Source organism: Hyla sarda, chromosome 3 (assembly GCF_029499605.1).
Source record: "Hyla sarda isolate aHylSar1 chromosome 3, aHylSar1.hap1, whole genome shotgun sequence".
In the NCBI taxonomy this organism is placed as follows: domain Eukaryota; kingdom Metazoa; phylum Chordata; class Amphibia; order Anura; family Hylidae; genus Hyla; species Hyla sarda.
This window is the reverse complement of record NC_079191.1, coordinates 124,039,324-124,062,636: the sequence shown is the minus strand read 5'-3', so window position 1 is coordinate 124,062,636 and position 23,313 is coordinate 124,039,324.

Below are 23,313 nucleotides of genomic sequence, written 5' to 3'. Positions count from 1 at the left end.
TCCATTTTCCTTACTAGCAGAAAGTTTTTAAGTTAGAAAAATGCTACATTTTCAAAATTTTCATCAAATTTTGGGATTTTTCTCCAAGAAAGGATGCAAGTAACGACAAAAAAATTGCCAGCATGTTAAAGTAGAATATGTCACGAAAAAACATTATTGGAATCAGAATAAAAGGTAAAAGCATCTCAGAGTTATTAATGCATAAAGTGAGAGTGGTCAGAATTGCAAAAAAGGGCCCTTAAGGTGAAAATGGGCTGAGTCCGTAAGAGGTTAAAGGGGTTATTCAGGTCATTATACTGTGACATCGCTGTGTGTAATATCCCTGTACTACATCACTGTGTATATTAAATCTGTGCTGTGAAATCACTGTGTATATAATCCCCAAACTGTGACTCCACTGTGTGTATCATCCCCAAACTGTGACATCACTGTGTGAATCATCCCTGTACTGTGATATCCCTGTTTGTATTATTCCTGTACTGTGACATTACTGTGTGTATCATTCCTGTACTGTGACATCACTGTGTGTATCATCCCTGTACTGTGACATCATTGTGTGTATTATCCCTGTACTGTGAGATCACTGTGTATATTATCCATGGACTGTGACATCATTGTGTATATTATCCATATACTGTGACATCATTGTGTGTATTATCCCTGTACTGTGACATTACTGTGTATATTATCCCTGTACTGTGATAACACTGTGTATTATCCCTGTACTGTGACATCACTGTGTATCATCCCTGTACTGGGACATCACTGTGTATATTATCCCTGTACTGTGATATCACTGTGTATTATCCCTGTACTGTGACATCACTGTTTATTGTCCCTGTACTGTGACATCACTGAGTGTATTATCCCTGTACTGTGACATCATTGTGTGTATTATCCCTGTACTGTGACATCATTGGGTGTATTATCCCTGTACTGTGACATTACTGTGCATATTATCCCTGTACTGTGATAACACTGTGTATTATCCCTGTACTGTGACATCACTGTGTATTATCCCTGTACTGTGACATCATTGTGTGTATTGTCCCTGTACTGTGATGTCACTGTGTATTATCACTGTACTGTGACAATACTTTGTGGATTATCCCTGTACTGTGACATCACTGTGTGTATTATCTCTGTACTGTGACATCACTGTGTATATCATCCCTGTACTGTGACATCATTGTGTCTATCCTCCCTGTACTGTGATATCACTGTGTATATTATTATTATATTATGGTATGCATTCTTTTTTTCCTTTTTACCTTTGTAGCCTGACAGATGTTAATTTTTAGTCATTGTAGTCTTCTGTTCTTCTGCTGCACGGCTTGCCTCTTATGCTTTTTCTCTGCTCTGACCCTAGCAGGCAGACCCAGATCGCTGCGTTTATGGCAGTGTTTCAGAATCAGGGTGCCTACAGAACTGCAACTTTAGCTGTCTGGCCATTTTGGGAGTTGTAATTTTGCAACTGCTAAATTAAATATTGAAAGGTCCATAGGAAAATAAAATGTAAATGCATTTGGGGTTTCTTGATACGGTCCCCCAAATAATCAGCAAGTGCCAGGTCATGCTATTCAAGGAGGCATTGCTAGCCACAGGAACCCATAAGATCACATATAGTGTTGAGCGGCATAGGCCATATTCGAATTCGCGAATATTCGCGAATATATGGACGAATATTCGTCATATTCGCGAATATTCACATAGTCGTAATATTCTCGTTTTGTTTTCGCATATGCGAATATTCGCGTGTGCGAAACTTAACATATGCGAAAATTTGCATATACAAAATTTTGCATAAGCGAAAATTCGTATATGCGAAAATTAGCATATGCAACTTTTCGCATATGCGAAAATTCGCACACCAGTCTCACACAGTAGTATTAGAGCCTTCTTACACCACATAAGCTGGAAGCAGAGAGGGATGATCACTGTGATGTGTACTGTGATAAAAAAAAAACAAAAAAAAAATGAATATTCGTAATTACGAATATATAGCGCTATATTCGCGAATATTCGCGAATTCGCGAATATGCGATATTCGCGAATAAAATTCGAATTGCGAATATTCGCGAGCAACACTAATCACATACTTTATTTTGTATGATGAAAGCTGGTTGGCTACTATGGGGAGTAGGGAAGATGTGCTTCGTCTGTGCTTTATTGCCTTTTTTAAGCGTAGAAATATCCCATTTTCTATGTTTTTTAAATGGCTAAGCTCAGTTAATTCAATCTACTTCTCTGTGTTGTTGATGGAATACTATTTGTACAGTTCTTTCCTGCTGCACGCCATTGAATGCCAGTTTTGGGAACACACTGCTAATTATCTTGCCGTACTTTTTCTGGGTTTTGTGTTAATTGATTTATTTTTCAGCACATTCTGATCGCGCAGATTGGATGTAAGAAAAATGAAAGGAATTTGTTCTATTAAGATGCACATTCCATTTGTACAAAATGAAATGTTCTAGCATTGTCTTTACTTTATCATCTTGACATAATCATCATGTAATGACAGGGAAAAGTATTTACATACAAGGTATTTATATACTCCAGTCATGCTTGCCAACTTTCCCATAGTATATCAAAAACGGGAAGAACTCTTGGACCTCTAGAAAGAAAGCCAAATTCTCTGCCAAGTTGGGTTTCTGGCAGGACCAGTTCACAAAGCTCCTCTGTACACATAAGTGAAAAATCGACTGACGCCACCAACTTTGGCTGGACCAAAAACATAAAATGTGTTGGCAAATAAGAACCATTTCGCCCATCTAGTCTGCCCATTATCCTAAATCAGAAAATGGATGAAATCCAGCTCCCAGGAAAACATGATGAATAAAACTTAACGTTTAATACTCATGTTAAAAACAATTCGCCATAGAGATGGCAAGTGACATGTCACTCCTAAAAACGGGTGAACTCTGATGCGTTTCGAGCATGAAGCTCTTAGTCATGGCATCGGTGACCTGCACCATGGAGGTTTAAATAGCTAATGGGACATATTCCCAAACCTCCATGAGAGAAGTACCTCCCCGCCTACCAGAAAGGAAATGACGGGCTTCAGCCAAAAGACAGGTGTAGCATAATTAAATTAATAGGGTTGGTTCAGAGTATAGGAAACAACCTAGTATTGGCATTACAAAAAGATTGAGGGATAGAGGTTATAGTAATGCCATCCTCAAGAGAGCAAAATCAATAGCAGATTCTAAAACTAGACAGCAGTATCTGAATATTCCCGTTACAACAACCCCTACCATGTTTACTTATGTCCCCACATTCACCACTCCTTATAGCCGAAACTTTGATCAAATAAAAGTAATCATAAATAAACACATACCTGTCTTGTTGCAGGACGAGAATATGGCATGTCTGCTCTCAGGAGGAGTGAGGTGTGTAGCCAAAAAGGCTAAATCGCTGGGTGGCATTTTGTCCCCCAGTGACTTTCCGGCTAATAAGCCAGTTAATACCTGGCTTCACACCACTGGTAACCACACATGTGGCAAATCTCACTGCAATATATGCAGCATAATGCTGCCCTCCAAAAAGATAACATCTGCAGTCACAGGGACTAGCTATCCGGTTTAAAATTTCATAAATTGTGACAGTGAACATGTGGTTTATTGTGCAACCTGTAGAATCTGCAATTTACAGTATATAGGCTGCACAAGTCGAAAATTGAAACAACAGTTTTATGAACACTTATCCACTAATACTGGCTTCTCTTCCCGTTGTATGTCTGGGCTTACCAGACACATAATGGAAAAACATGAGGGTAAAAGCGACATGATATATGTGCAGAGCATAGGAAAGGTCCACCAGCCCAAGCGTGGGGGAGACTGGTTACATGCCCTTCGCACAAGGGAAGCATTTTGGATCCTCAGAATGGACACAAGATTTCCAATGGGTCTAAATTTCAGAAACGACCTTATGTATTTCTATTGATTTCAGTTGTGTGGTGCATTATTATCTGTGTGTTGTATAATGTGCCAGGTGGCATTTATTCCTCCATTTTCACATTATATGGTTTTTCTGTGCATTTTCTTTGTTTCTCCTTCAACCTGTTGTAAGTTGCAGTGTTTTTTACATGTGTCTTCACATTTACTTTATTTAGTCTAACCATGAGGTGCACATCACTAACTATTTATTCTTTGTGATGTTCTGTTCATATGATGCGTTCTCTTGTTTTGGACTTTCATGTTTCCTTTGTGAGGACATGTGTTTAAACACTGGGTGCATTTTGCCTCATGATCATGTTTTTCGCCGCATTTTGTATGTTGCAGATTACCTCTGAATTACCTCATATTTATGGTATTTTTATGTTTGCATTTAATATTGTATTCTGTATGCATTTGTGTGCTCTCTGGATATTGCACTCACAGGTTTGTAACAGGATTTTATTTATTTCTATGTGTTATATTGTATAACATTTTGAGCGCTATTCACACTATGATAGTTGTCTTGCGGCATTTCTAGAGAAAATACTTCGCAATATAGTTATTTATTTATTATACTTTTTCTTCTCTCTGTAAAGCAGCATTGTACATTCTCCGTAGGCCCATGGTTCAGGGTTGCAACTCTCACATACATAGATTTTTTAATTTTCAGTATTCGCGATTTCATGATACTAGGTTGTTTCCTATACTCTGAACCAACCCTATTAATTTCATTATGCTACACCTGTCTTTTGGCTGAAGCCCGTCATTTCCTTTCTGGTAGGCGGGGAGGTACTTCTCTCATAGAGGTTTGGGAATATGTCCCATTAGCTATTTAAACCTCCGTGATGCAGGTCACCGGTGCCATGACTAAGAGCTTCATGCTCGAAACGCATTGGCGTTCACCCGTTTTTAGGAGTGACATGTCACTTGCCATCTCTATGGCGAATTGTTTTTAACATGAGTATTAAACGTTAAGTTTTATTCATCATTTTTTCCTGGGAGCTGGATTCCATTAATTTTCTGCTTTATGTCTACAAGGAGAGGCGGCTCCTCATCCGTGCTTCCAGCATTCACACCTGGGTATCCTCCTATTAATTGAACTGTGGTGAGCTGATCTTCCTTTCTCTACCTTTTACTCACTATCCTAAATACTACCAATAATCACTGGCCCTTTCTTATATGAAAGATAGCCTTATGCCTAGCCCATATATACTCAATGGGGTTCTCTGGTGGAAAAATAAATGTTTTCATATCAACTGGTGCTAGAAAGTTAAACCACTTTGTAAATTACTTCTATTTAAAAATCTTAATCCTTCCAGTACTTATTAGCTGATGTATGCTACAGAGGAAGTTGTTAAGTTCTTTCTGGTCTGACCACAGTGCTCTCTGCTGGCACCTCTGTACGTATCAGGAACTGTCCAGAGTAGGAGGGGTTTGCTATGGACAGTTCCTGACATGGACATAGGTGGAAGCAGAGAGCACTGTGGTCAAATTAGAAAGAACTATGCAACTTCCTATGGAGTAAACAGCAGCTGATAAATTAAGATTTTTAAATAGAAGTAATTTACAAATCTGTTTAACTGTCTGGCACCAGCTGATATAAAAGATTTGTTTTCCACTGGAGTACCCCTTTAAATTCCTTCACTGTATTGGCAGCTATCAGTTCTGCAGGAAGGCTATTCCATGCATCCACTACCCTCTCAGTAATGCTTTCAGATATTACTTCTAATTTACAACTATTAGGGAGATTTATCAAAGCCTCCGCAAAGGTTAATTTGACCAATTGCCCATAACAACAATCAGATCACTTGTTTAATTTTTAAAACAGGACTCTGAAAAATGAAAAAAGCCATCTGATTGGTGGCTATGGGCAACTGGTTTACTCTGCACATCTTCTGGGACTTATTGAAGATTTGATGCATGCTGTTACCTGCCGAGCACCACCAAGTTGGGCTGATTGCTCCCCGTTCCGTCCCCCACCTTCGGAGACAAACTATTCAGAGCAGTGACAGGCAGCTCAGTCAATCACCAGCTGCAGCGGTGTCCTACTAGTGATTAGCTGACTGTGCTGTCACTACCAAGGCTAGGAGGGAGGGAGGTGGGGGCCCCTGTTCTGGGTTCCAGCGGTTGGACCCCCCACAATCAGGCACTTTCCCCATTTCTGTGGATAGGGGATACTTTTTTCATAACAGAAATACCCCTTTAAGATTCTTTACAGTTGATGTCAAGAGAGATAAGATTTGGACACTTTGTATTTCAACTGTCGGCTCCCTTGTGCTCCATAAACATTGAATGGAGCAGCTCCGCTTGTGCTGGCCCGCTGCTCCCTGCAAACAAAAGAAATCAGGATGCCAATCAGGAGATTAGGGATCTGACCACTTTAGGATAACATCATTTAAAGGAGTAGTCCAGTGGTGACTCAGTGGTTAACAACTTGTCCCCTATCCTAAGCCCCGACAGCCCGCCGGAAGGGGGCGTGTCGACCTCCGCACGAAGCGGCGGCCGACACGCCCCCTCAATACAACTCTATGGCAGAGCCGAAGCGCTGCCTTCGGCAATCTCCGGCTCTGCCATTGAGATGTATTGAGGGGGCGTGTCGGCCGCCGCTTCGTGCGGGGGTCGACACGCGCTATCTGGCCGGAGAGCCTGGCCCCCATACAGAGGGATCGCAGGGGGCCCCAGCGGTCGGACCCCCCACGATCTCAAACTTATCCCCTATCCTTAGGATAGGGGATACGTTTTTCACCACTGGACTACCCCTTTAAAGAGTACCTGTCACCAAATAAAACTTTTAATATAATGTTCCTTGTGTAATTAGCAGACATTTTCCCATTCACTTGCTTTTAAAATTATCAACATAAATGTATAACCCCTTAAGGACTCAGGGTTTTTCAGTTTTTGTACTTTTGTTTTTTCCTCCTTACCTTTTAAAAATCATAACCCTTTCAATTTTCCACCTAAAAATCCATTTTATGGATTTTTTTTGCGTCACCAATTCTACTTTGCAGTGACATTAGTCATTTATACAAAAATTCACGGCGAAGCGAAAAAAAAAAATTATTGTATCGAAGAAATCGAAGAAAAAACGCCATTTTGTAAATTTTGGGGGCTTCCGTTTCTAGGCAGTGCATATTTCGGTAAAAATGACACCTTATCATTATTCTGTAGGTCCATACGGTTAAAATGATACACTACTTATATAGGTTTGATTTTGTCGTACTTCTGGAAAAAATCATAACAACATGCAGGAAAATTTATACGTTTAAAAATGTCATGTTCTGACCCCTATAACTTTTTTATTTTTACACGTACAGGGCGGTATGAGGAATCATTTTTTGCGCCGTGATCTGAAGTTTTTATCGGTTTGATTTTTGTTTTGATCTGACTTTTTGATCACTTTTATTCATTTTATAATGGTATAAAAAGTGACCAAAATACACTTTTTTGGACTTTAGAATTTGGAATTTTTTTGTGCATACGCCATTGACCGTGAGGTTTAATTAATGATATATTTTTATAGTTCAGACATTTACCCATGTGGCGATACCACATATGTTTATTTTTTTTTTATTTACACTGTTTTTTTTTTATGGGAAAAGGGGGGTAATTCAAACTTTTATTAGGGAAGGGGTTAAATTACCTTTATTAACATATTTTTTTTACTTTTTTTTTGCAGTGTTATAGGTCCCATAGGGACCTATAACACTGCACACACTGATCTCTCATGCTAATCACTGGCGTGTATTAACACGCCTGTGATCAGTGTTATTGGCACTTGACTGCTCCTGCCTGGATCTCAGGCACGGAGCAGTCATTCATCGATCGGATACCGAGGAGGCAGGTAAGGACCCTCCCGGTGTCCTGTAAGCTGTTCGGGATGCCGCGATTTCACCGCGGCGGTGCCGAACAGCCTGACTGACTAGCCGGGATAATTTCACTTTCACTTTAGAAGCGGCGGTCAGCTTTGACCGCCACTTCTAAGGGTTATTACCCCACATTGCCGCGATCGGCGATGTGTGGTATTAGCCGTGGGTCGTTGATGAGCGCCGGGACCGACGCGATGCGATGTGATACGACCCCGCTTCATATCGCGGGAGCCGGTGCAGGACGTAAATATACGTCCTGCGTCGTTAAGGGGTTAAAATGTAATATAAAAAAAAAGCCACTAGGTGGCTCTGTTCTGTTCCCTGCCACAATTAATACAGCGAGTTTGGTCTCCTCCCGGCCTGGCAGGAAAACAAACTCAGGAAGTGTTTCGCTGCAGAGAGCTTGTCAGCTGCAAAGAAAGTGAAAGCTCCACAGATTCTCACAGAAAGCTGCACAGACTGAAACTTGCAGGAGAGCCTCACTGAAATCTGCACAGACTGAAACATGCACAGAGCTTGAGGTCTTCTATTCATTACTATACTGCAACAATGGGAGGGCGGAAGTGGTCCCTCAGCAGGCTTCAGGGATGCCATGCCTGCTGGGAAACACCCACTTTCTCCCGCTGGCAAACAGAACAATGCAATAGAGAAGAAAGGTTTGATACACAGCTTTTTAAAGCTCTGAAATTGTTTTTAAGGGCAGGAGGGGTGTTAAGTGTAGTTAGGGAACATAGCCTGAGGTAGTTGAGAACAGTTTATTTTGTGAGTTATGTCAGAATACCCTTTTAAAATCCAAGTGTTTTCTGTTAATCAACTTGCATTTGCTCTACATTCAGTGTCCCTGGGCATTGTTTTACAACACCTTAAAGGGGTATTCAAGGATTTTTTTTTTATTTGACTATGCTACAGGGGCTGTAAAGTTAGTGTAGTTCATAATATAGTGTCTGTACCTGTGTGTGATGGTTTTCTCACAATTCTTCTGTGATTTTCACCCCAATATTTATTTTTAACAGCAAAGAAAATTACTGTTGTCTCATATTTTTCCCAGGTTGCAATGTGGCCAAGACCTGACTCACTAGTCAGCTGATAACAGGAAGCCTGTCTGCTTCAATAGGTGGAGCGATCAATCTGCAACTAATGCAACAGCTGTAGACACCCTGATTGAAAACCACATGTCTTTTGAATGGATGCATCTCATTTATGTTTCAATGGGTGGGGTGGCTGTTGTGTGGGAGGGAATCTAGCCACAGTATTATGGTAATCTGATAACCCCTTTAATTGAGAACTATTCTCATCTTTGTCTACAGTAATAGAAATAGGGGCATGGATGATTAAGCTGTTATATTCTCTCTTTTTTGTGTCACTGCATTACAAATGTGTTGTCTACAGGAGCAGCAATAAATGCTATTAAGCTTCTTGTGAATAAATTATAGGAGTATTGAACATGTTTTAGGGCCTGGTGAAAATAATCTATGAACACTTTTCCTTGTAGTTAGTGTTCAGTGAACTGAGAACTGATCCTGACTTCACGTGGAGACATGGTTTTTGACATTTCTTTCATTTATGGTATGTATTACTTCATAATGGAGAAAACAGGTAAATATACTGTATATATATATATATATATATATATATATATATATATATATATATATATATATACACACACATACACACACATATATCGTAAGAAAGCAGCTGATCAATTCATCGACTAATAAATAAGACTGGAGATTGGGTCCAGGTTTTGAGAGTGACTGAAGGTTCTGATCAGAAAATCACTCCCATACTCCAGTTCTGTAGGGTAGATGCAGTCCTGAACCTGATCTTACAGGTGTGTAAGCACTGCCAGAGGGCAGCAGAATGAAGCTGGTTTAAAGCAAAATTTACTAGTCTGGGCTATGTTGGATACTACTACATGGTATCATAAAGACTTTGGTACTAGACCTGCCATGTTTAGGGCAGAAGCCTTACATCTATGTATGTTAACAATGGAATGCATGCTGCAAGTGGAACCCATTGCTATGTGTGAATTATTGCAAGATATCCAAACTACTGAGCTGTGACACCAGGATGTTTTGGTCTGTTTGCTTGCTGACAAGACTGTTTTAAGGGCCCTGTTCTACAATATATATGGTTTTTATGCTATGTGTCCAACGTCCCAAAATATTATTAAAGCATTTGTTAAAATAACAGTCAGTGTTACTGACTTTCAATGAAGTAATTATTTAATGTATTTTCCTGCTGATTTTTTTCTCCCATTTTTATATTGAATGCAAAATCCCATGCATAGACAAAGTGAAATGCTGGCTGCTCGCATCTGTAACTATTATGTAGACACGTAAAGGGGTACTCTGGAGGAAAACTTTTTTTTTTTTAAATCAACTGGTGCCAGAAAGTTAAACAGATTTGTAAATTACTTCTATTAAAAAATATGAATCCTTCCAGTAATTATAAGCTGCTGACATTACAGAGGAAATTCTTCTCTTTTTGGAACACAGTGCTCTCTGCTACTGTCCAGAGCATATATTTGCTATGAGGATTTTCTCCTAATCTGGACAGTTCTTAAAATGGACAGAGATGTCAGCAGAGAGCAATGTGCTTGTGATGTCAGCAGAGAGCTCTGTGTTCCAAAAAGAAAATAATTTCTTCTGTAGTATTAAGCAGCTAATAAGTACTGGAACTAAGGGTGTACCTGTATGCCCTGAGTCCGCTCCCGTTCTATAACGCGGGGGCCACGCGGGTTGGGCCCAGCCTGTAACAATGGCCGGGTCCCGTGGCTAATAGTGTGTGGCTCTGATTGCGGTGCTGGGCTCTATTAATCCTTTAGATGCGGCGTTCAAAGTTGATCGCCGCGTTTAAAGTGAAACTAAACTACCCCCGGCTAGCTCATCGGGCTGTTGAGGATCACCGCAGTGAAATCTCAGCATCCCAAACAGCTGTAGGACAGCAGGAGGGTCCATTTACCTGCCTCCTGGTGTCAGATCGCTGAACGACTGCTCATTGCCTGAGATCCAGGCATGAGCAGTCAAGCGGCAAAATCATCGATCAATGGTTTCCTAAGAGAAACAATTGATCAATGTAAAAGAACAGTGTATGCAGTGTTATAGCCCCCTATGGGAGCTATAAAATTTCCCAAAAAAGTGAAAAAAAGTTAATAAAGATCATTTAACCCCTTCCCTAATAAAAGTTTGAATCACCCCCCTTTTCCCATTAAAAAAAAAAATAATAAAAAAAAGCTGTGTAAATAAAAATAAAATGTGGTATCTTCGCATGCGGAAATGTCCGAATTATAAAAATATATAATTAATTAAGCCACACGGGCAATGGCGTACGTTCCAAAAAATTCCAACGCCCAAAATTGTGTATTTTTGCTCACTTTTTAGATAATGAAAAAATGAATAAAAAGCTATCAAAGAGCCCAATAAATACAAAAATGGTACCGGTGAAAACTTCAGATCATGGCGCAAAAAATGAGTGCTCATACTGCCCCATACGCAGAAAAATTAAAAAAGTTGTTGGGGTCAGAAGATGACAATTTTAAACGTATACATTTTCCTGCATGTAGTTATGATTTTTTCCACAAGTACAACAAAATAAAAAAACATATTATTTTAATCGTATTGATCTACAGAATAAAGAGAAGGTGTAATTTTTACAGAAAAATTTACTGCATAGACCAAAAAATTTAGAAAATTGTGGTTTTTCTTCAATTTTGTCGCACAATGTTTTTTTTTTCAGTTTCATTGTAGATTTTTGGGTAAAATGACTGATTTCATTACAAGGTAGAATTGGTGGAACAAAAAAAAAGCCATCATATGGATTTTTAGGTGCAAGATTTGAAGAGTTATGATTTTTTAAAAGTGAGGACCCTGGTTCTTAAGGGGTTAATAGAAGTGATTTGCAAATATGTTTAACTTTCTGGCACCAGTTGATAACATAAAAGTTTTTCACCAGAGTATTCCTTTAAGCTTCTAAATCCTCAAGTGGTGCACAGATACTTAAAGGAATCATGAACTCAGAAAGGTAGAGAACAGAGAACTGATTTTTGGATTTAAAAACCATATAGTGTTAAAAAGAAGACATTTACTTTAAAAATAATTTATAAAGCGTCCATATTGCAAAACCTGCATATTTTGTTAGATTAACCTCACAGAGTTGTAAAAAGGTGACCTTAGTGCTCTTACTGCATTGTTTAGAACTCACGTTTACTATGGTGCAGATGCCCAAACAGGCATGTGTGGGCACCATGACTTCCAGAGCACGTGTTCTGCACCTGTAGACCATAGGGAATGTCTAAGCGACACACACCTGCCAGCAGAATATCCTAAAGAAACATATCCTATAGAACAAGTCACACATGTATTGCCTCATCTACAGGGAAATTCATGGCTCATGTGGGCTTAAATACCAGGCCAGTTCTCAAAGTCAGTGGGGGAGATTTATCAAAGTTGTCTATGTCCCGCATCAATATAGACCAAACTACAGAGCGTTAGGCCGGTCTATTGTGCGCCTGATTTATCAAAAGGTGCACGGCTCTTGATAAATTCCGCACACGGTTTTCAGGATCTATTCTTTAGACTGTATTTAAACCTGCTTCGGCATGGTCTGACATTTCAGGGTACTTTCCCCTGATGCGACTTGTCGCTGAAAAGTCGCTTTTGATAAATTCCGCACCGATGCATTTTCCGTCTAAAATAGACTAGAATGCATCATGTTCTAAAAATCCTCTAAATCAAGAATAGTTGCACATATTCAGACTGTGACTTTCTGTGCGACAAATTTAGACAGGAAAAAATAGTCTAAATCCTTTGATAAATCTCTCCGTGTGCTTAGATATTTTGTTGCCTTGTAGACTAGACTAAGCTGTTGTTTCCACGTTCCCTGTTTCTGTCTTCCATACTCTTGGACCATTTGAATTGCAACCTTTGGCTTGTCTTCTGACTGTGCACCTGTGGTACATGCACTGAATTCAGATTTGGACTGACCTGGATTATTCCCTGCCCCAATAGATTATGGGGGACATTTATCAAGGTACTTAGAACTTTTTTTGCTTACAAAAGTCGTGCAAAAAGTCGCACATGCGCCTAAGCACTTTTTTGTGCAACTCTTGTGGGTAAGCAAAATGTTAAAAACAGCCTTACCTAAGCAAATTTCAGTTTTCACTTTGCAGTGGTCAGGTATTTATGATGTGCAAAAGTCACACGTAGGCAAAAAAAAAAAAACTTCACAATTCGCAAACCTCATTTAAAAAGTTGCAAGTCTGCTCCAGGTCTGACCTGGAGCACAAAACTCCCGTACGTGAGCAAATTTAAAGTCACCGTTGCCGATGCTCATCTCCCCCCCTCATCTCTCCTCTGCCGCTCACCTGTCCCCTCCCGCTGCCGTCCATCTCTCCCCCACTGCCCCCGTTCATCTCCCCCCCACCACTGCTTATCTCTTCTCCACCGCCACTGCCCATCTCTCCCCCGCCGCCCGCTGGTATTTGCGGGTGTGCGGGGCGGGTGGCCGAGGAGCGGAGCCGGCCAGCTTCTAGGGATATGAAACTACACTGTAATTTCATATTTCCCGGCCTGGGCTGTGATAGGCCGAGACAACCGGCCAATCATGGCACCATCCTGGAAATATGAAATTACAGTGTAGATTCATATTCCTGGGAGCCGGCCGGCTCCGCAACCCGGCAACCAGCACACACCTACCACTAGCCCGCCAGCCATTGTGACTGCAATTCCCAGCATGTCCTCACTGTTAGGTAATTCTGGGAGTTGTAATCTTGCAACAGCTAGCGGGCGGGTTGTAGGTGCGGGCGGGGGGCCGGTGAGCGGCTGGTGCCTCCAGCTGTTGATAAAGATCATCCAAAGAGGAATATTTAAAACGTGCTCATGTTCACATAAATGGTGTATATATATATATATATATATATATATATATGTATATATATATATATATATATATATATGTAGGGGAATATGCAAAGCAGCTCATTACAACACCTTTTCAGGTAATGTTCCCTGGTATCAGCTTAGCTTAGCTCCTGTTAAGGAATATAAAAAGCTGATCGGGATTTTATGCCAAGCCAGACTACTCCCCAAAAGGGAAGTTTCTACCCATCTGCAGACAGCTGTTTCATGGGTTTATTGAAAGAGCTTTATTGTCCGTTCAGTCATTACAAGTCATACAATAAATTACAATCACACAGAGCATGACAGTACAATACACAACAAAGGTTCCCTAAGCTATACATCGCACATCATGCTACTCTAACACTCTGCTCAATCGTGTAATAGAAAAGCACAAGAGATTGAATAACAAAACAATACAATCTGTGATCGGGGTAGGGGAATGGGCTGTGGGGCGGGGGCGTGGGCGACTATGTGGGGGTGGATCACAGGGCCAAACTGCTGGGCTGTATCTTCAAGAAGACATGGGAGAAGGAGAGGGGTCTTCACTCCTCTTCTTCCTCATCGACGGCCGGGCTGTCCAAGATGGAATAGTCTCTAAGCAGGCTCTTGATGAACCTGCGGCAGTCCCGGACGGATATGTTCTCCCTGTTGATCACGAGGCGGTTCCTGGCAAGCCACACTGCGTCCTTAAAACAGTTCATAAGGCACCAGGCCTCCTGGATGGCCTCCACGTCGTGGGTCCCAGGGAACAGACCGTAAAGCACCGAATGGTACGATAGGCAGTTCCTGGGTACAGAGTCTCTGAGTTCATGTTCCTGGGCGTCCAACAGACCCTGTGCGAAGGGGCACTGCCAAAACACGTGCAAAGATGTTTCCTCCACATAGGGGCATCGGGGGCAGTACCGGGTTGTGCACAGGTTGCAGGCATGCATGAACGACCTGAGAGAGAGTCCTCCCTTGACGGCCATCCACGACAAGTCCTTGTGTCCATTGGTAAGCTGCTTTGAGGCCACATTAGTCCAAACTGTCTCTGCAGTGGCTGCGGGGAGTCCCGGAACCAGCTCAATCAAGTCCTTAGCTCGGAAGAGCTTGTAGATTGTCTTCGGCTTCCATAGGTCAGGTTTCAGTCTTTCCAGCTGGTGCCCCCTCACAAACCGGACAACATCCCCATAGAACCAGGGAGCGTTCCAGTTGTAAGGGATGGAGCTGTCTCACCTGTCCCAGCCCAGCTGTTTCCAGAGGGGCATGAGAAACAAGCGAGACATGGACCTGCCGGCTGAGCCAGTCTTTTCAACAAGAGTCCGCTGCACGCTGACACATGCAAAGGAGGCCCTCAGCAGAGTGGGGATATCGGGTATTCCCTTCCCACCCTTGCAGGGCTCCTTGTACATCACAGTCCTCTTGACTCTGTCCATTTTGCCCCAGATGAAGCGAAACACTGTCCGGGTGATGGCCTTGCAAATGGTGGTATGGAGAGGCCAGGCCTGTGCGGTATACTGGAGCACAGGCAAAACTTCACTCTGCAGGACAAGTGCTTTGCCTTCAGTCGAGAGCTTTCTGGAGCTCCACAGTCCGATCTTAGAGTCCATCTTTCCTAGTCGGTCTTGCCAAGACTTAAGGGTCGCTCCTTCCTTCCCGAACCAGACTCAAAGAATTTGAATGAAGTCCGGCTTAACAGTAAAGGGGAAGGGAGCGGAAGAAGCCAGGTGCCATTTACCGAAGAGCATGGCTTCCGACTTCCCGCAGTTGACTTTTGCCCCTGAAGCTCTGCCGAAGTCCTCGCAGGTCTGGACAGCTGTTTCTTTTTTTTTTTTTTCTATTGAAATCCGAGGTACGTGCTCTCAAATCACCCAAGTGCAAGTAAAAAGTGCAAGTGTTCACACAAAAAACCGTGCACAAGGATGCCGTCTATCGCAAGCCCTTCTCCGAAAGGAGAGAGGCCCCCAACAAACCAAACCCTTCGCCTCCGGGCTTAAAGGCACCTGCAAGGTTCCAGGTTCGATGTCCCCTTTCGCCGAAGCTACTCAGTGACCGAAAGTGTTCCCGGCAAACAACTAGGCGTTAGCCAGGTTGTCACCAAGGAACCAGTAAAACCGGTTTGGCATCCTGCCGAAACAGGATGCCACGGAGTATAGCAGGGAGGTGAGGAACCTAATGGCCACACACACCTCCCCTAGACCGGCAGGAGGGACACCCAGAAGGGCTACCGCACCCTACCAAATCCTAGTGAACAAACGAACACAAAAAGTGGACACAGTGACAAAATAAATAAATAAGTGGATGTGCGCAGTGTGTAATACTGCCCGGACATCCGACCGGATCTATAAAAATTCCCCGATCCTAGCCGGAAGGCCGGGATACTAAGGGTGAGTGCCCAGAAGAGTGAGAGAAAAAGTGCGTGCTATGTGCTTTCATTCAAGTGGGGTTGCCAATCCCAAGTGAATTTCGGCACCCTGGGGTCACCAATCCCAGGGCACTTGTGCACCTCGGCCTTCACTCTACCCGGACCTTAGGGCCAGATCCAGCAGGGAACAGGTCTCATCGGGGATGACTGCTGTGCTATACAGCCATCCCTGGTACACCCGTCCTACTGTGTGGTTCCCCATCCTGCCTTGGGGGTCTTCCACACCGCCAACTAACAGGAAAGGTACTACACTTGATCTTAGCCAAAAGGCCGAGAAGCGGCCCCCCAAAGAAATGCCACCCCACACCATCACTGACCCATAGCGAAACCAGTCATGCTGGAGGATGTTGCAGGCAGCAGAAAGTTCTACACGGCGTCTCCAGGCGCTGTCATGTCTGTCACATGTGCTCAGTGTGAACCTGCTTTCATATGTGAAGAGCACAGGGCGCCAGTGGCAAATTTGTCAATCTTGGTGTTCTATGGCAAATGCCAAACGTCCTGCACGGTGTGTGGCTGTAAGCACAACCCCCCGGTGGACGTTGGGCCCTTATACTAGCCTCATGGAGTCTGTTTCTGACCACTTGAGTTGAAACATGCACATTTGTGGCTTGCTGGAGGTCATTAGGCAGGGCTCTGGCATTGCTCCTCCTGCTCCTCCTTGCACAAAGGCGGAGGTAGCCGTCCTGCTGCTAAGTTGTTGCCCTCCTACGGCCTTCTCCATGTCTCCTGATGTACTGGCCTGTCTCCCGGTAGCGCCTCCATGCTCTGGACACTTTGCTGACAGACACAGTAAACCTTCTTGCCACAGCTCGCATTGATGTGCCATCCTGGATGAGCTGCACTATCTGAGCCACTTGTGTGGGTTGTAGATGCCGTCTCATGCTACCACTAGAGTGAAAGCATCACCAACATTCAAAAGTGACCAAAACATCAGCCAGGAAACATAGGAACTGAGAAGTGGTCTGTGGTCACCACCTGCAAAACCACTCCTTCATTGGGAGTGTCTTGCTAATTGCCTATAATTTCCACCTGTTGTCTGTTCCATTTGCACAACAGCATGCAAAATTGATTGTCAATCAGTGTTGCTTCCTGAGTGGACAGTGTGATTTCACAGAAGTGTGATTAACTTGGAGTTACATTGTGTTGTTTAAGTGTTCCCTTTATTTTTGAGCAGTATAATAGTACAATAAATAGTATAATAAATATGTCCCACATAAGCAAAACCAAAAGCAAGAAAACAAGGCCTACAGAACTTGCTTACCAAAGAAACAATGATAAATGTCCCCGAATGTGTTTTGGACTTTGTTTTTTGTTTATTTTTACTTGCTATTTTGATCAGTCCCTGCCACTGGGTTCCTTACTATAATAAAGGAAAGCCACTTCCTGGGTAAGACTACATTCATATCACGATTTTGTGATACTGTTTTGTATCAGTTTTGTTTTGGAAAACGTATTCCTCAAAAACTGACAAAACTATATGTGATTGTGTGCTCAAAACTGTTTCTATCAGGGCGTGGTTTGGCCACCGTTCAGTATGGCCGCTTAGAAGAGGAGCTCCTGCAGTAACACAGTTTTCCAGCGCTTTACCATACCTGCCAGCGACTTTAGACTACTCCAGGAGTCAGGCACAGGACCATGGCGACCCAGGGCAGGAAGCGAAACTCAGGACCTGGTCGCCACAAGCCGCTTCAGCAATTTTTCACCACGGCTCCCCCGTCCCGGCACCCTGACAAATATGGCGCCGGTCCGCGCGCTCACTCACCTCCCTCTCATGAGCGGCTCTATGAGACTGTGAAGCACTCCGGGAGATTGTCAGAGGGGGGACACAGCAGCTCAGCCTCCCGGGACACTCGGGGCACAGGCTCCGAATCTCACTCTCAGCTCCGGAGTCTCAGGATGGACCCTCCGCTGCCCAGGCATCATTACCCGGTGAGTCACTTCCCTCACTCACGCACGCTGACGGCCCGCACCTCTCCAAAGCCTATAATGGAGAAGGACAAGCCCTGCACAGCTCTCCCTCTCATGCAGGCTCTCCCCATGTTAGCCCTCTGAAACAAAGGCCCAGACTCAGTGGCCCTGACTCCCATTGTGAATCGGGTGACCTAGACGATACTCTGCCACTCACAGATACTGACTTATTTAATACCGACACGACCACTGACACTGTGGTCTCAGATACCACCTTAAATGATATGCTCCAAATGTTGCGCAGCACCCTCAGAAAGGACTTTTGCCAGCTGCTTACGCCACTTAAATCCTCCGTAGCTGCCTTGGAGCATAAAATGGGGCACGCAGAATCCAACATGGAGAAATTTGCGCACACTCATAATGAGCTTGCTGATGCTCATGAGGACCTAGAAGAAAAGATGCTGAACCTGCAGGCTAAATTAATTGACTCTGAAGACACTAATAGAAGCAATAATGTTAAATTCAGGGGCATCCCTGAGTCAGTGGCAAAGTTCCAGCTCCTGAAATATGTTACGGATCTAACCAAATCCTTGCTGCCTGACCTGGAGACCTATGACTACAGTGTTGATCGGGCCCGCACGCTACCTGATGATGTACCCAGAGATGTACTGGCCAGTTTCACTTTCTTTCAGACCAAGGATCAATTGCTGCAATTCTCCAGGAGACACCCGCTGCTCCCCACTCCCTGTGAGGATGTAAAGTTGTATATGGACTTGTCAGCAGCTACTCTTCAGGCTCGGAGAGACTTTGGTCCTCTTATGTCTTTGCTGAGAGACTTGGAATTGCCGTATAGGTGGGGTTTCCCCACGAAGATCCTTGTTTCCAGAAACGGAAAGAATCATGCTTTTTCTTCAGTGGAAGAGGGAGTGGATGTTCTGCGTTCTTGGGGTATGCTGGGAGAGGAAGATGGCGACTTAGGCCCTCGGAGGGGCCACAACCCATATAGCAGACCGCAGCGCTCCAGTAGTCCTGAAGATTGAGATCTAGGAGATATGATGGTGCCATGCAGTCTTATGATATTGTCATGTTGTTTGCTAATTTACCATGCCTTTGAGTGCTGATATTTGGCTCGCTAAGTCTTCAGCCTAGTTGTCTTATTGTTCCTTTTCTCTTTTTCTTTTTGCATTTTTTTCTACTGCTATTTAGTTGTTTGTGTGACATCCCTGTCTGGTGTCTTCAAGACACCAGTCCGGTTTTTAATTCATTGGGGACCTAATTCCACACTCCCCCTGATTGTGCACTGATTGGCCTACATCGTAGGCATGGGTATCACAGTCCTTTCACTTAATGCCAATGGGCTTAATAGCCCCTATAAGAGACAGTTTTTGTGGCATGAGCTGGAGAGAAAACGGGCCTCTGTTGCATGTGTCCAAGAGACTCACCTATCTTCTTTCAACACTCCTAGTATCCGCCACAAAAGCTATCCGCATGTGATTCACTCTACTTACAAATCCAAGAAGAGAGGGGTTCTCGTTGCTATAGGTTCTGATGTTGCCTTTCAAACAATTACCCAAATTGTAGATCCAGTGAGTAGCTACATCATACTAGTGTGCAAATTAGACGAGGTGGAATACACCATTGTGAATGTCTACGCCCCCAATATCAGACAGATACGGTTTCTCAAGAAGGTTTCCAACTTGATTGACAAACACAGACAGGGAGAACTTATCTTTTGTGGCGATTTTAACTTAGTTATCAGCCCATTGCTGGACTTATCTGACGGAAGTGCTAGGAGACAGTCTCTACTGAACCAGTTTCTCAATGACAGAGGTCTATACGATATATGGAGACTGCAACATGCCACGGAAAGGGACTACTCTTATTTCTCACCTCGTTTTAAGATGTACTCCGGACTGGACATGATACTCACCAGTAGAGGTCTCATTGACAGGGTCGGGGATTCAGACATAGGCGACATTATTTGGAGTGACCATGCTCCGGTGACAATAACACTGACTGACACCATTCCAAAGCACAATGACTTTGTCTGGAGGGCCAATACTCATCTAATCAATCACACTGAGCACTCTAAGCAACTTAGAGAATCCCTAGTTGAATACTTTACCTTGAATTCCACCCCTGATATTAGTCCAATAAGATTATGGCAGGCCCATAAAGCTGTCATTAGAGGAACCTTTATACGTTTAGGCACGACACTTAAAAAACAGTGTACCTTCCTCATTGAGTCCCTTGCGAAGATTGCCACACTTGATGGCATTCATAAGGCTTCTCCTAATGAAGGGGCGTTGTCAGCACTTCGAGCAGAACGTCTGAATCTTCGCAGGTTGCTTTTGAATCAATGTGAAAAGAGCTTTAAAAAATTGCGGCTTAAATAATACGCACAGGACAATAAAACGGTTGCATTCCTTGCCAAAAAACTTAAACCAGCATACTACAAACAACATATCCCCCTAATTCACCACCCAGTTACTGGCCGCCCAGAATTGGCCCCTAGGGCCATAGCCAATGCATTTAGAGATTATTATGACAATCTCTACAACCTGAACAGGGACCCTACCATGCCACAGCCAGACCCCTTCAAAATAGAAGACTTCCTATCCTCTCCTACCCTGCCACGACTCTCTGAACCTGCCCTGGCATCAATCAACTTACCGATCATGGCTCAGGAGGTTCTTGAGGCCATTAAGAAACTTCCGTCCAATAAATCCACTGGCCCTGATGGCCTACCAAATGAATATTACTCCAGATTCACCCCGGTCCTGCTGCCCCATATGTTAAAAGTTTTTTCCTTGGCAATGGAATCTGGGAGTCTGCCACAAGAAATGCTTTCAGCCTTAATCCCCACTATCCCTAAACCGGGCAAACCCACAGATCAGACATCCAATTTTCGACCTATCTCTTTACTGAATGGGGATGTAAAAATCTATGGCCGCCCATCTTATGCCCTTTTTACCGAAACTCCTCCATGCCGACCAAGTAGGCTTCACCCAAGGTAGACAGGCCCTTGATAACACCAGAAGGGTGATCTCATTAATCCAACACTGCGAACACTACAGGACGCCAGCTGCATTCCTGACCCTCGACGTGGAGAAAGCCTTTGACAGGGTGAGCTGGCGGTATGGTTTTGCAGCGCTTCGTGCGTCCGGCTTCTCTGGCCCTATCATTTCGGCGATTGGGGCTCTTTACTCCAATCCAGCTGTGCAAGTATTTACTAATGGTGTGCTATCTGACCAGTTCAGACAAAATTATCTGATCAAAGGAATCACTATAGGCCCTACAGAACATAAGCTGTCATTATTTGCCGATGATGTTATCCTCACCTTGACCGAAATTGATACCTCCCTACCCTCACTATTTAGCACATTAGCTCACTTTAGCTTCCTTAGCTACTATAAACTAAACACGACCAAATCTCAACTACTACCCGTTTTTTTTATCTAACGCAATTATCTCCCCGCTCAAACAAAAGTTCCCGTTAGACTGGCGGGACTCTTCGCTACCATACCTAGGCATCCACTTATCCTATCCATCCCCCCCCTCCTTTTTGCCAATAATTTTGTTCCCCTGTCCAAACCCTTGGCTCATCTTATGCAACAATATTCCAAGCTGACCCCATCCTGGTTTGGCCGACTAGCGGTGTTTAAGATGATGCTTCTTCCCAAAATTCTCTACCTATTCCGAACCATACCCATAGTCCTCCCCAAGTCCTACTTTAACACCCTCAACAAACAGCTCTCCCAGTTCATCTGGCCTGATAGGAGGCCTAGGGTAGCACGACAAGTTATGTCACAATACAGGTTGGGGGTGGGCTAAGTCTCCTTCATCTAGAGGACTACTATGTCGCTAGCCTAATGGACCAAACACAATACTGGTGGTCTCCGCTGCCGGAAAACTTTGGGTCGACCTTGAATCTGTTAGCACACTACCTGTTGCACTCAAATCCCGATTACTTTTTCTGATGCGTGGACTCAAACCCCCACCATCACACCTCTCTGCCATCACTTCGACTGAGAAAGCCTGGTCGTATGCTCTTAAACATAGCCCTTCTAAAATCACCTACCCATTACATAACTTCCCGCTCACTTATTTCGAGAACCTTATACCAGATTTAAATCTAACTGTATGGAAAACGTATGAAATCTATACAGTACAGGACCTGGTCGGGCCAGAAGGGGACGTGTACTTCCCGTCCCTTAGGGAGACATTCCAACTGCCCCATAGGGAGTTCTTTAAAAGCCTCCAACTCAGACATTTGATCACCCCTGACTTCATTCAGTCATATACCATTCCACGAGACGTTAGCTCATTCATTAACAAAGACTCCCCAGCTTCTAAAGGGATATCCTACTTTTACAATCTCCTACACGACAAGCAGACTGTGACTAAACAGGATTTTATGCTTAAGTGGGAATCAGACCTGGGACGAGAAATTTCCATTGACCAATGGACACGTACGTTCTCTCTGGCTAAATCTCTGTTTCGCGCTGTAAATTACCAAGAGGCAATAGCTAAAACCATATACAGGTGGTACTACACCCCCTCCAGACTCCACCTCTTGGACCCTAAGTGTTCTAACCTATGCTGGAGGGGCTGTGGAATGGTGGGGACTCTCTACCACATATTGTGGGAATTCCCCAAGTTGATGCCTTTGTGGAATGGGGTTCGCCTGCTGACCAGACGTTTATCTCACATTCACTCTGCCCTAGATCCTGCCTTGACTTTACTGTTGATTGACATTGATACCTTGCCCCCTGAGATAAGGACTCCGATTGCCCACATATTTATGTCTGCTAAATTGCACATTACCAGGAACTGGAAGACACCCAGGATACCCTCCTTAACCCCTTAAGGACCAAGGGCGTACAGGTACGCCCTTGGTCCTGCTCTCCTGATATAACGCGGGGTTACACAGTAACCCCGCGTCATATCGCGGCGGGCCCGGCGTCATAGTGAAGCCGGGACCCGCCTCTAATAGCGCGCAGTGCCGATCGCGGCACCGCGCGCTATTAACCCTTTAGCCGCACGCTCAGAGCTGAGCCGCGCGGCTAAAAGTGAAACCGAAAGTGGCCGGCTAGCTCAGTCGGGCTGTTCGGGATAGCCGCGGCTAATCGCGGCATCCCGAACAGCTGACAGGACAGCGGGAGGGCCCCTACCTGCCTCCTCGCTGTCCGATCGCCGAATGACTGCTCAGTGCCTGAGATCCAGGCATGAGCAGTCATGCGGCAGAATCGTTGATCACTGGTTTCTTATGAGAAACCAGTGATCAGCATAGAAGA